The sequence below is a fragment of the Gekko japonicus genome, unplaced genomic scaffold (genome assembly GCF_001447785.1).
Source record: "Gekko japonicus isolate JY-2015 unplaced genomic scaffold, Gekko_japonicus_V1.1 scaffold909, whole genome shotgun sequence".
Classification (NCBI taxonomy): Eukaryota; Metazoa; Chordata; class Lepidosauria; order Squamata; family Gekkonidae; genus Gekko; species Gekko japonicus.
Window position 1 is genome coordinate 3,866 of NW_015175382.1, and position 14,983 is coordinate 18,848.

Consider the following 14,983-nt stretch of genomic DNA (forward strand, 5'->3'; position numbering starts at 1 on the left):
TTATGGAACTGGTATGGTAAGCTACAGAGTCTCCATGGTAAGCAAATAAGGAAACTCCCATGGTTTCTGCTAGAGAGCTGTATCCCAGACAGCTGGGCATGTAGATCCATGGAAACATAAAAGCATCAGATTCCTGAGTCCCGATATTGACCCCCACCTTAGCATTCCATTTAGGTTGGCATCCTTTCCCTTTTCAGAATCCGTTTAAATGACACAGGAGAGAAAACTGTTCTCTAGTCATTAAGACAAAAGCTAAAATTGAGATTCTGAACATAATTTTTATGGGGGAGGAAGAAGAAGAGATCACATGGGCAGTTTGGCTCGACACAGGCACTCCATCCCTCTGGATCAAAATGGGTGCAGTCAGACAGCCATATTTATCCCATCATAGGACAATTTGGAGCTGGGTTAAAAAGGCACCACATCATGTGGTTTTTTGGTTCCCCGGGCAGTCATTGTGCATGACCGAATGTCTGAACATGGGGGACCACACAGAGAATGGATTTGGCAGTCTGAACCTGCAGATCCATTCTGTTGCTAGGGAGGTTTGTTTTTAAAATGGCCTATATGTGCATGTGTGTGCATGAGCACATGTGTGCATATGCATGTGCATGCACACTTAGGCATGCACATGAATTTTGAATTTTTTTTGGCAGCATGCTTCATGGTTGAGGCGCTGCAATAATGTGGATGCTTTACTACAGAATGTCTCCATGGGTAACCCACATCAGGGTGTGCTGTGTGGCTGATATGCCCTGCAAAACTTTAAACCGGTTAAATTAGTGGAGGCACCATATCACACCAAGCCACCAGTGTGACCACAGCCATAGTGGGGCCTGATGGAGAGTGTCTTTACTGTCTTTGCCAGAGGTATCTTTGCACAATAACCAAAATACCATTGTAGAAGGGCTGTGGTGGAGGGGGCAGTCACACACAATGTTTATTTGAGTTCCCTGAAAACCAGGGAAAAAACCCTATCTTCTCCATTTATAGCTGGTGTTTGCTGCAAACAATGGAATGAACTCACTCATCTGCTTGTTGTACCTTGTCTTATTCCTTAGAGGTCACCCTTCCAAAAACTAGCCAAGGCCGACCCTGCTTAAGCTTCCAAGATCTGATGAGATCAGGCTAGCCTAGGCTATCCAGGTCAGGGCAAAAAAGGTGTAATTAAATCAAACATGGATGACTTCAAAAAGGCATATATTCAATAAGCTGTAAATTCAAAACTTGTTCTAGGTTCTCACAGTACTTTGGCTCCATGATCCATAGTCTTACTGTTGTGGTCATATAGATAATTCCTCCTACAATTAATTTTCTATCACAGTACATGAAATTATTTTTCAAGTACAACAATATCAGTAGACTTTAGCTTATCATAATCAATAGGAACTGATGATTTCTAACATCCAAATTTCCTTTTGTTTTGCAAGGAATCTTTTCAGATCAGGAGAAATTCTCCACAGAAGCAAAATATGACCGCTTATCACTTTCATGTCATTTCAAGGGAAAGTTTGGTTATCTTTATTTCATTTGCTACTTTTCCTTGTTAGCAGAGGTATGTGTCAGAAGTTATGCAGAAGAAGGAATTAATTTAAGGGCTTAGAGTGGCATGTAATACAGAAGAGTGTTTGGGATTTATCCATCCTTCACCCAAGAAGGTTATTCTGAGTAATGTAACACTGAAGATTTCATGTACTAGTATCTCCACCGGTGTCAGTTCTATGACTGGGCATTCCTCAGAGACATGTCAAAGAAATGAAGGCTTAGAACCAATTACAAAGCTCAGACTTATATTTCTTCTCAACCAAACCAGTTTTCATCAGCAGTGCATCTGGACCTCAAGGTATTGCTGGATGCTAATTAGACCTCAAGAGATTTGTTTGTTTGTTTGTTACAGAATATGTTCAAATGCTAGTACTAAAGTGGATTTTGGTGACAGAGGTGAGTAGAGAGCACACATATGTAGTATAGAGCTGTCAGAATATTAAAGTAATGGAGACTGCTTCAAACATGTTTAAACGAGGAAACAAAGCATGGAGATGCTTCATAGTAAAGGTGCAGGAGCCTTTGATAATACAAGGCATTGCAACCTGAATAACAGTGCAGAACATTTCTTAATCCTTCCATTCAACATGGACCCAAGATGGAGACATAATTCATCTGTACTTCTTGCAGCTTGAAACTCAGCCACAAGAACTTGGTCTCTTATGTTACTTTGTCCTGCTGATAGGCCAGCTATTTAAGCACAATGCTCTTTTACTGCTACCGGATTATCTTGACCTCCCATAGAGAGCTGCTACCATAGTTAAAGATAGGAAGGAAGATGCAATTACAGAAATAGACACAAGCAGAAAGAGATTGCCAAAAAATCCACAGGTTTTAACAGTGGTAGTCACAAGGAAACTTCCAATGTCTAATGTACATGTAGAAAATGCTTAAAAGGAACATAAAACATATTGCTGCAGTGAAATTTAATTTTAAAACATGAAAGAAGTTTGAAGACCTATTGTGAATGTTGTGCTGATGCTGTGTTTTATTAATTCTCTTTCATCACTACTTAATGTTAAATTGTAGGAATATCATTATGAGTTTTGTCAGCATTATCCTGAAACAGAATGGGTTTTGGTTTGCTATATCTAGGCTAGATGGCAATCTATGAATGATATGTCACCTAGCATCCTACAGTGCTTGTGGATTACAATGAGAGATTTAGGCATTCCTATGTTAGATGTTTCCTTTTGTAAACTGAAACAAGTATGTCACCTAGCATCCAAAAGTATTTGGTAGTTTACCAGAAGAAAAACCACAGATCAAATCATAGCAGAAATGAAATATAAGTCTGCAATCCTATGAAACTTACATGGAAGCCCCATTTAACACACCGTCAATCACTTCCAAATCATACATAGCACTGGATTATAATTTTTGGCAGATTTAGTATCAAAATTGGGAAACATTCTCAAACATAGGGACAGAACTCAACAATGCTTCATGGTACAGAGGGTGAAGAGTATCTAGGAAGTCATACTCATTCACTTTATCCCTTTGCTCAAATACTGTCTTACTGCACTTGCTATGCACTTGCACTTCAAGTCAAGTCAAGGGTTACAATGAGTGACTGCATTCCTGGACAGGCATGTCACTGCTACAGAATTCCCAAGATCAGAGCATGAAAGCAATATGAGGTAGGTAAACAAATTTCTTAAAGGAAGTTTTCTGTATTCCTAACTAGTATTATTTATTTTTGGACAACTGTATTGGCATTCAGGCAGTCAGAATACAGTTTGGATCTTCAAATAAAAAAGAATTCTGTCTTACCTCTACTCACTGTAACCTGTACAGTGGAGTATCTCTTCCTCTTGGAATCAGTGACTCACTTGGAATCCTATCTTTTATTACACAAGGAGGGGGGGTGGGTTGGTTCATATTGGCTATTAGGGCTGCTTCTTTTTGTTAAATTTATGTTAAATCTTGGCTAGTAAGCTAGTTGTGTTTGGTTTTACTTTGATTTTGCTTAATTTTTTTTCTTTTTGCTTTACACCACAAGGTGTCATGTTCTTGGGAAAGAATGTGGTACATAGATTTGAAATACAGTAAGATAAGCAGATAATAGATTTGTGCAAGTCCAAAGAGTGTAGCAAGACCAAAATCCAGTTATTGAGATCCAACTGCCTGTCCACACAATTTCTCTGTCCACAAACGAATTAACCCACTCAAGGACTTCATTAGTTTAAAGGTTTGTAGTAGTTGATAGACCAACCAAGACATATATATCTGAATTAGGAGCCTGTCAAGATCCTAATCACTGAATATAAATTTAATGCCCTTTTATTTTTAACTTAAACAGCTGTATGAAAGGTTACTTGTCATGTTACCTGCCTGCAAACAGTTTACAAACTATCACAGAGGAGATGGGGCAAGTGGTGCTCTGCAGGGGTCATTTCGTAGAAAAAGAGGTGCAGGAGCTCATTAGCATAACTCATTTGCATATGCCACACCCCCTGAACGTCACCGGAACTGTGTCAGAAGGCAACACCCACCGCTCAGGCTCCACTGGACTGTTTTGGATTGCTAGCTATTGGGGGGGGGGGGCGTGCAGATCTGTCCTTGCAGAGGAGGGAGAGCTTGTACCTGAATAAAACTTGGTCTTAAAGGTGCCACTGGACTGTTTTGGACCAGGGGGGCGGGGGGGGGGCTCTGCAACTTACCTGGCTGCTTCTTGCTCTGACTGAGGGCTGCTGGGAGCAGGGGGTGGGGCTTGTTGCATGTGCCCGCCCCCTGGGCTCTTTACTGCCGGAGCTCCGCTCCTGTGCACTCCTGCAGGAAATGACCCCTGGTGCTCTGTATTCTTGATGCTGGGGGGGCAACAGTGGGAGGGCTTCTAGTGTCCTGACCCCATTGGTGGACCTCCTGATGGCACCTGGTATTTCTGGCCACTGTGTGATACAGAGTGTTGGACTGGATGGGCCTTTGGCCTGATCCAACATTGGCATCTCTTATGTTCTTATGTTCTTATGAGATGATACTCTAATCCTACTGCTAACTTCAAGAAATGTGAGTACTAAGCATGGCATTATTTCATGAGTTTTCTATCATAAATGGGCTTGACAAAATGTTTTAAAATCATATTTGTTAGTTCTCTCTGTGCTTTAAGGAGCTATAGAGAAAGGATAATCCCACACTGAATCCAGTGGACTGATTACTATTTGTTGGTCATATAATGGTGATGTCTTAACACCCATATATTACAGAGGAGATTTATCCATAACTACAGTATACCTAGACAAACTTACTGATGCTTTTCTATCCTTGTCTCATTATTTTAATGCTGCTATACTACAAGAAGGCAGAGACAGGGAAACACAGCACTCTAGCTGAGAATAGCGGGTGCCTGCTGTGAGCAAAATTGACTCAGAGATTGTAATTCTAATAAGATGTACTCCCGATGAGGGACCTCATGAGAGAAGAAATGTTTCTCTGCACAAACATGATGCTACCTTTGCCTTTTCGTTCACCTCTAGATTTAAAAATAGGATAAGAAAGCTGTGGCTATTCTGTACACCTGTCTCTGTTCATTCATGCTGAGAGCTTGCAAAGATTGCCATGTGAGAGTTGACTGTAAGCCATCTTATCAGGCAGAGCAAGGTGATGTGGTATTCTTTGGAAGGGGAACTAAAGTATCCAAGGCCGTATAATTCACTTGATTCTTTGTTGAAGACTGGTGTTACATTAGCAACTTCCCAGTCACCAGTTTACTGGTGATTTTGTAGAGAATGACATCAGAGATTTTGCAGGTTACTTTCTTGAGAATTCTTTGTTGAGATAAATTGCTACTAATTAGTTCAATGATCTTCTTCACTATCACCTCTGCTGGGCATAGTTTAACTAATGTATTACCTTTAAAAAGTTTTATGGTGTGGATCTTCTGCGGTGAAGGAAAAAGCAAATGATTTGTTTAGTTTCTCAGCAACATTACTGCTTTCTTTGCATGTTCTCTTTGCAGGTCTGTATTTTACAGCCTTTAATAACTCCCAGAACATTCTGCTGCAAATGTATTTAATTGTGATTTTTGCAACTCAGTCAGAGAGAGTTAAAGGAGGCATGACCCTGCTGATTCTCCTAGATCTTTCGGCATCTTTTGATAACAATGATCATGGTGTCGAAGGCTTTCACGGCCGGAGTTCATTAGCTGTTGTAGATTTTCTGGGCTGTATGGCCATGGTCTTGGCATTGCAGGACCTGACGTTTCACCAGCAGCTGTGACTGGCATCCTCAGAGGTATAACACAGAATGATGGAGTACTCTCTGTGTTAAGATGAGAAGAAAAACGGTAGGCAATTAATTTATATCTACTCAGGAATGTAAGGTAGGGTTGAGTCATTATGTTGTAGGAGTTCCCCAGGCTGTGACATGCTAATGGAGGAGCTTTTCCATATGCAAAAGAACCTTCTCAGGAAAACTCTTGGGTGTGTGCCCGGTGCAAGGAGCTCCTGGTTCTCAGGGAATGAGTTTGTTCCCTTGAGGCCAAGGTGGCTGACCTGAAGAAGCAGAGACAGTCAGTTAGGCACATGGAGAAGACTCTTGGGGACATGTTAGATATGTCCCACTCTGAATATGGCAGCCCCAGCACTGTCAGGGAGCATGAGGGTTGAGAGGAAACAGGGCACTGTGCTGAGGATAAGAGGAATGTGCCCTCAGAAGGGACCTCTTCTTCAGCTGGTGAATGGGTATCCTTTCGCATCAAGGACCCATCCCTTGGCAGGGAGGGAGGGGGACCCTAGGGAGTTGGTGATTCAATCCTTAGGCAGGTGAACCTGTGTACTGACCGTATGGTGACTTGCCTGCCTGGTGTGAAGGTAGCAGACATTACGTGTGTTCTAGATAGGCTGGTAGATAGTGCTGGGGAGGAGCCTGTGGCTGTGGTACATGTTGGCACCAATGATGTGGGGAAATGCAGTCATGAGGTCCTGGAGGAAAGATTTAGGCTGCTAGGCAGGAAACTCAAGGCCAGGACATCCAAGGTAGCCTTCTTAGAAGTGCTACCTGTTCCATGCTCAGGGCCGAAGAGACAGGCACAGATCAAAAGTCTCAATGCGTGGATGAGACGATGGTGTAGGGGGGAAGGGTTCAAGTTTTTTAGGCACTGGAATGCTTTTTGGAACAAGAGGGAGCTGTACAAAAGAGAAGGTCTCCACTTATCCCAAGAAGGAACCAGGCTTCTGGCACTTAAAATAAAAAAGTGGTAAAGCAGTTTATTGAATATTGGGGGAAAGCCAACAGGAGATGAAAAGTCTCTGGTTCAGGAGGGCTCATCTCAAAGCTCTTACTTTTATACGAGGAAATGGATTAGAATTGTCCACTGAGACTGTGGCTAACAATATGGACTGCCTGGCAAGGTCTTGAGGCAGCAAGAGGAAGGTTGTGGGCTTAAAATGTATGGGAAATTATAGGTGTTTATATACAAATGCTAGAAGTGTCCGAGGTAAAATTGGGGAGTTGGAATGCTTGGTGTTGGGGGGGGGGAAATAGACATTGTGGGCATTTCAGAAATTTGGTGGGATGACGAAAATCAGTGGGACATGGTGATTCCTGGTTATAAATTGTATCAGAAGGATAGGGTGGGAAGGGTTGGAGGTGGGGTGGCTCTGTATGTCAGAGAGGGTATATTGTCCAGTAGGATTGAGAGGTTAAGATAATTGGATTTGCTTCTGGAAATGCTATCGGTTGAAATAGTAGGCCGAAAAGGAAGCTTAACACTGGGAGTTTGTTATTGCCCACCAGATCAAAAGTTAGAGGACAATTATAAAATGATGAATGAATTAGAGATACCAGCTAGATGAAATAACTGTCATAATAGGTTTTTTAACTACCTACACATTGATTGGGTCTAGTTGGGAAAAAGAGATTGAGTTTCTAGACACTCTGTGCTATGGAGCAGATGGTCACAGAACCTACCAGGGGAGAGGTGATCCTGGATTTGGTCCTAAGTAATGCCCAAGACCTGGTGAGAGATGTAAAAGTGATTGCACCGCTTGGGAACAGTGACCTTAATGTTATTGAGTTCAACATTTGTATAAATAGGGAATTGGCCAAAAAGACTGACACAACCACTTTTAACTTTAAAAAGGGTAACTTCTCTGATATGAGGGGACATGTGAGGAAGAAACTGAAAGGAAAAGTAGAAAGGGTCAAAACCATTGGGGAAGCTTGTAGACTATTTAAAACTACAATCCTAGAAGCTCAGAAAAAAATATACAGCAGGTTAGGAAAGGTACAAATAGATATAGAAAAAAGCCTGCATGGTTAACTAACAAAGTAATGGAAGCTGTAAAAGGTAAGAAGGATTCCTTTAAGTGGCGGAAAGCTAGTCTCAGTGAGGTTGGTAAAAGGGAACAGAGGCTGTGGCAAATAAAATGCAAGTCTGTGATCAGGCAGGCAAAAAGGGAATATGAGGAACATATAGCAAAAAACATAAAGGCCAACCATAAAACTTTCTTCAAATACATTAGAAGCAGGAAACCAGCCAGGGAGACAGTGGATCCCTTGGATGACCAAGGGGTAAAAGGATTACTGAAGGATGATAGGGAAATGGCTGAGAAGCTGAATGCATTTTCTGCCTCTGTCTTCACAGTGGAAGATGAGAAGTGCTTGCCCACTCCAGAACTGCTGATTTTGGGAGGGGTGTTGAAAGACCTGAGTCAGATTGAGGTGACAAGAGAGGAGGTCCTATGACTGATAGACAACTTAAAAACTGATAAATCACCAGGCCCGGATGGCATACATCCAACTGTTCTGAAAGAACTCAAAAGTGAATTTGTGGATCTCCTAACAAAAATATGTACGTGCCAGAAAGGAAGAAAGCAGGAAAATGTATATCTCGGTTCAGAGTAAAGAGATGATACAAAACATAATATGGGATAAGATTTTTGAGTCTGGGGCACCTTTGGAGTGATACTTCTTCATCGAAAGAGTGATTAACAAATGGAATTCACTTCCACAGAAGGTGGTGGCGGCTACAAGCATGGATGGTTTCAAGAGGGAATTAGATAAACATATGGAGCAGAGGTCCATCAGTGGCTATTAGCCACAAGGTATAGATAGGAACTCATAGACTGGGGCAGGTGATGTACTGTATTCTTGGTGCTGGGGGGGGCAACAGTGGGAGAGCGTCTAGTGTCCTGGCCCCACTGGTGGACCTCCTGGTGTCACTTTGTATTTTTGGCCACTGTGTGACAGAGTGTTGCACTGGATGGGCCACTGGCCCATTTCTTGACCAACTTTCTCTAAAGCATAGGCTCAAGGCAGGTAACAAACTAGTAACACACAAACAATATCAATCAAACAAAATTGTAATGAACTACTATAAAAACATAATTCTGACATCAAGCCCACTGTCTCTAAAAGTGGAAAGCTTTTCGTGTTTCAGAAGGAACCCCCATATCTTATAGTTATCAGCCTGATCTCAAAAAGAGACCCAAAGTGGATCCATAACTGAAACCAGCGGAGGGGGTTAAATGACTGGACATTCTGCAAAAGGCTGTCTTCTGAAGGAAGCTTAAAATTTTCTACCTATGACTTCTGCCAGAGGAGGAAAGAAAGGTATATTTAAATAAAGTCTGTTGCCTAAGGCTGAGCTGTAAAATGAAATCACCTGTTTGACATGAAACAAACAAAACCCTACTATAAAGCCAGTTTAAAGTGGCCAGATGGCAGTGATATTTGTTCATATGTAAATTGTCCAAGATACCACACAATTCCTCCTTGCATGGTAAATCTGTCATACAGTGAGATCTGGAGAATTGTCTGGTTTTGCACAAGTCTTACAATATTTAAATGGATCCGTTGGACAGTCAGCACTGGGTGTCTGTCTCTGAGGGATAGTGCTTCTGCAGGGAGAGAATACCCCTACGTATAGTGTGCCAGAGAGACCTGTAAGCTGCTAGCTTCCATTCAACATCAAACAGGACTTAGGCGATTAGCCTGATGTTACCTGAAGCTAAACAAGTTAGTGACTATTAAAGATGAAGCACACTTATAAAGGAACTCCTAATATTTATTCAAGTATGAAGATTTTTTTTTAAACTAATGCATAAAGTAATGGAGATAATTTGTGTTTTGAAAAGATTCTCTTTTAATCTTGATGAGTTCTGCTGCAGAGGGAAAAACTTAGGGAAATGCTGTAGTTCTGTTGACAAGTTACAGTGAACACATCAACAGTCCAGGTACACTGTACACTTGATGGTTCTTTGCATGTGTGTTGAATCATTTTGTTACAATCAATGCATGTACCCACTTTATGCAATGCAAGCCCCACCTTAATCCAGGTACTGGCAGGAGTTTCATTTGTAAAATGAATGCATGCTGGCTCTTTCTTACAAACTGATATACATATGTGCAGGCAGGATTACATGTGTTCACTGACATATGTCAACAGGGCTAATACATTTATCAAGATTGGAATTATACACTACTGTTCAATGCATTGCCTGCTGATTGCTAAACAAGGAAGATTTCACTGAGAAGGAACAGAATCATGGATGAGTTTGTGCATTGAAGTTTGGGAGACAGAATGATTTACTGCCCCCTCCTGCACAGATCTGGTACCCTGGCTCTGCTACCCCAACCAGTTCCTTCCCTTTGCAACCCCAATTCTATTTTTATTGGCAGTACTAACCTGTTGTGCATGTCAAATGGATCCCACTTGGAAATCAGACCAGACACAGAGCCATATGGGGCAATGTCTGGCTTTGATTTGGGGATGTGGCTGAATTCCTAAGCAAATGCTGTAACAGTCAATGGTCTCATGTCCAGATCAGAGAGAAATATTTATTCTTGAGGTTTGGTAGGAGGTTCTGTGGAAGAACAGACCTGAAACAATTCACACTACAAACATTTTAGTAGCATTAAATATTTTAGTACCAATTAACATCTTTCCCTCTGTTGCTTGAAGTCTGAATTCTTCACCAGTTTTGGGATAGATGAGCAGCAATACAGAAGAAGAGAAATTCATAATCATGGAAGAGGAAAAAAAGCAGAGACTCAGAATTTTTGGGAAGACAGAATCCGTACAGTTCACATCTTTCCTTCTCACATCAACCATCATTTGATGGTTATTGTTACTAAAACAAAGACAAAGGAAGAAGGAGAATGATGGGGTCCAGGAGAGTTGTACAAGTATACTCTCAGCCCCTGATGACATGGAGTGGAAATGAATGGCAATTGTGTTAAAAAGTCAGAATGATTTAATGGAAATTATGATCAAAACACCCTGAGTAATGAGCACCTTGAATGTAAAGCAAAGAGGAGAAATGTGGGCTAATTTCTCCCCAAAGTTTAGGTTATGTTTTATTTATTTACTAGCAGTAAAGCCCATTGTAGAAGCCATACAACAAGCTCTAGAAAGATGTGATGTGTGAAGAATGGAGTGCTGGTAGTAGGTAAAGTACATATTAGTAGTATGTAGTAGAAAGGCAGAAACATTGAAGTAAAGTCTGACATACCTGATGTTACACAATAAGTGGTGTCGAAGGTTGCACAATGTGGGGCAGAAAATGCAGAGCAGAGGGGTCTGTGGAATAGTTTGTGCAATTGGGCAGTCTGCAAAGTCAGTGTATATTGGATGTCCCTGTCATTCAATGTGGTCGTGGTCGCAGTGTCAATCCTGTGATAGAAGAAGTCTCAAGGAAAAGTGGGGTGGAAAGACTGGTTGTAAGGAAAGTGTCAGGTTTTGTTGGAATGATGAAGAGGAGTATGGGCAGATGAGTGTTGTGAAACCTTTATAGGCTTCATTATGAAAAGGCATGTGTTTTGTGGGCATGATGTAAACAAAGGTGTGCATTGTAGTGGAGGATCTAAATGTATGGGTAGACACGTAAACTGTGAGTAGTTTGCTGTTTGCCGAAAGCCATTGAAAGAAGTCATGCTGTTTGGAGTAAAGCTGTATTGTATAAAAGAGATGTAACTTATGGGACTGAAGAAGAAGAGGAGATTGGATTTCTAGTCCGCCCTTCACTCGGAGTCTCAGAGTGGCTTACAACCTCCTTTCCCTTCCCCTCCCCACCACAGACATCCTGTGAGGTAGTTGGGGTGAGAGAGGTCTCTCAAGAACTGCCCTTTAAAGGTCAGCTGTTGTCAAAACCATGACTTGGGCAAGGTCATCCAGCAGCTGCAAGTGGAGGAGTGGGGAATGAAAGCTGACTCTCCAAGGTTAGAGTTGGCACACTTAAGCACCACACCAAAGTGGCTCTTTCTGGGTGTGTTGTTGCTTTGTCAACTGGTGGTACTGGCAGTTATATAGTCCACCCAGTGGTTCGAAAGTGTGTAAAACTCAAGTCGATAAAATGGGTACCTGCCCCTAAGTGGCAGGGGGCACCCCTCCTCCTTACAAGGACGTGTGGCAGGAGCGGCGGCGGCAATGGCGGCGGTGGCAGCAAAGTTGGCCCTGGCGACCCGGCGTGCACGAAGCTGGATGGAGGCGAAGTCGTGGTGCGTGGTGGCGTGGCGACGCGGCGCGGTAAAACCTGCAGGACAGAACCAGAGCTGCGGCTGGCACGTTGCCGAGCACCGGGTGAAGCCCACTGGAAGGAGCCGTGGTTTAAGACCTGCTCTGGGTGCCAGGAAGTGAAGCGCTGAAGAGCTGCCAGGGACTGAACAACAAGCCGAGCCAGGAACTGAATAACAACTGAGCCCGTGGCCGGGGTGCTGGTAGGTTATCACCCCCCATACAAATAATGTGGCCCTAGTTAGGGATAAACAGCTGTGTAAACCGCTCAGAGACCCTCCGGGGTCAGAGCGGTATATAAGTCGAAAATTAAATAATAAATAAATAAAATAAAATAAATAAGGAGGGGTTTTTTTTGCCCAAGAGAAAATATTGGAAGCATGTTTGTCAAACAACCTTTGAAGGCCGATTGAGGTTGTCCCTGCACAATGAGAAAGAATGAGAGCAGGGTGTGTGCTGAGGAGACCTTTACAGAAGAGCTTGTCAATGTGGCCACCCTTTGGAGGGAGTCTGTGAGGAATGGGGCGGAGGCAACGTCTTTGTTGCAGGGTTGACGGGAAGGAGCTGAGGGGCAGTCCCCATAGAGACCCAATGGCACTGTCTCCTGGTCGCTGTGGAAGACTGAGGGGCAATGAACCTTGTGGGCCAGGACCAGCAAGGTAGCAAGCACCGTCCTTTGGGCCACACAGGGTGAGCGAGCTGCCCCAGCCTCCTGACATGGCCTGACCTTTTCCGTGGTAAGGTCAAATGTCAGGAAAGGGCACTTGAGGGCAAGTTGCCTTAGAGGCCCAACGGCATTCTTGGCTGGCCTTGTCCTCTGTCAGTGGACTGTAAAGTCAGGAGGCCAGGGCCCCGCACTAAGCCCTCCCCTTCGAGGCCACCCCTGAAGTGCAGCAGCAGCAGCCCGAAGGGGATGTACTAAAAGGAAGGACAGGATTGCCCATTGCAAACAATGGGAGAGACTTGAAGGGCCATTGGAAATAATGGGAGCCAGGAGTGCGAATTGATTTGCATGGGCTCCATTGAAATACACCACAGCTCAAGAAGAGTTGAAAAGCAAATGTGGAATGGATTTCCCATTACAGTCTCTGGTCTCAAAAAATAGCACTCTGGGACTGGTATGACAGGCCCAGAGTAGAATGACAGCCCCTGGGGGTAGCAGCAGAGTTCTGGGAGTGGAATGACAGGTCCCAGAGTGGAATAACAGCCCCTGGGGGTAGCAGATGTGTCCTGGGACTGGAATGACAGCCCCTGAGGGTAGCCGGAGTGTTCCAGGCAGGCTCATAGCCAGGATTTTAGGATTCAGAGGGCCTTGAAATGTCAGGGAGCACCCCTACCTCCCAGCTCTTCCTCTGTGCTTGGGCTCTTTGGGGCAGCCCTTCCTTCCCTTGCAGGAGCCCAAGGGGACGCCTCCCCCCACCTAGTCCATGCTGCCTGCCAGGCTGGCTCTGCAACCACTGTCTGAGAAAGCAGGGCGCAAGCACAATGCTTGGGGCTCTGAGTCAGCCTGCTAGGTGCTTGGTGCTGTAGGGTGGACAGTTTGGAGTGCATTGTCTTGGGCCACGCTTTGCAGAGAGGCAGCTGAGTTTGGTGAGCTGGCAACTTGGCTGGGCGGCGACAACTTGCCCACCCAATGTGCCCCCCCGACCATGAGTCAGAGAGTTCCACCACCGATTTTCCTCTCCTCCAACCTCCTCGTCCCTGCCTTGGAACTTGGAAGCCACCTTGGCAGACTTCTCTAGCAGCCCCAAGGGAGACGTTGTGCAGCCCGTACACACTGTGGTCCCCATCCAGAAGTACAGCGGGTGTGGGGGGGAAGCGAGGAAAGGGTAGGCAGCCTTGTTCCAAAGGATTTTTTTTGCAGCAGAGTTCTCAACTTCTTCCACTGCCCTTTCCCGGTGCTATTCTTGCAGGAGCCCAAGGGTGCACCTCCCCCATTGGGGCTGGTCTGTGCTGCCTGCCGGAGGGCTCTGCAGCCACAGCCTGAGGAACAGGGTGAAAGCATAACACTTGGGGTTCTGACTCTGCAGCCGCTGTTTCTGCTGCCGCTGTTCTTGCAGGCCATGGGAACTGGCAAAGCCGAGGCTGTGTCTTCATAGCTGCGGGTGACCCAGCCATGGGCTGGAGGGAGGGAGGGAGGGAGGGAGGAAAGGAGGTGGGGACAGGTGCAGTGGAGGTGAAATAAGTGTCTGGAGAGGTGCAAAGGGGTTTCGCTGCAACGGAGGCTGCCCGCTGTGGCTCTGTGAGAGAGCTGGACTCTTCAATATATATTTTTTAAATCGAGAGGCCCTGGCGTTAAGTCAGGGGGGGCGGACCCGAAATGCCTCACTGTAGCTACAGGCCTGGTTCTGGGACTGGAATCAAGGGCCCCAGAGTGGTAGAATGACAGGCTCCAGAGTGGAATGACAGCCCCCTGGGGATAGCTGTTATCCCAGTCCCAGAAAACTCATGCTACCCCCAGGGGCTGTCCTTCCACTCTGGAGCCTGTCATTCCAGTCCTAGAAGACTCCTGCTACTCCCAGGGGCTGCCATTCCACTCTGGGGCCTGTGATTCCAGTCCCAGAACACTCTGGCTACCCCCAGGGGCTGTCATTCCACTCTGGGGCCTGTCATTCCAGTCCCAGGAGACATCTGCTACCCCCAGGAGCTGTCATTCCACCATGGGGCCTGTCATTCCAGTACCAGGACACATCTGGTACCCCCAGGAGCTGTCATTCCACCATGGGGCCTGTCATTCCAGTACCAGGACACATCTGGTACCCCCAGGGGCTGTCATTCCACCATGGGGCCTGACATTCCAGTCCCAGAACACCACGGCTATCCCCAGAGGCTGTCATTCCAGTCTGGGGCCTGTCATTCCAGTTCCAGGACACATCTGCCACCCCCAGGGGCTGTCATTCCACTCTAGGGTCTGTCATTACAGTCCCAGGACACATTTGATACCCCCAGGGGCTGCCATTTCACTCTGGAACCTGTCATCCT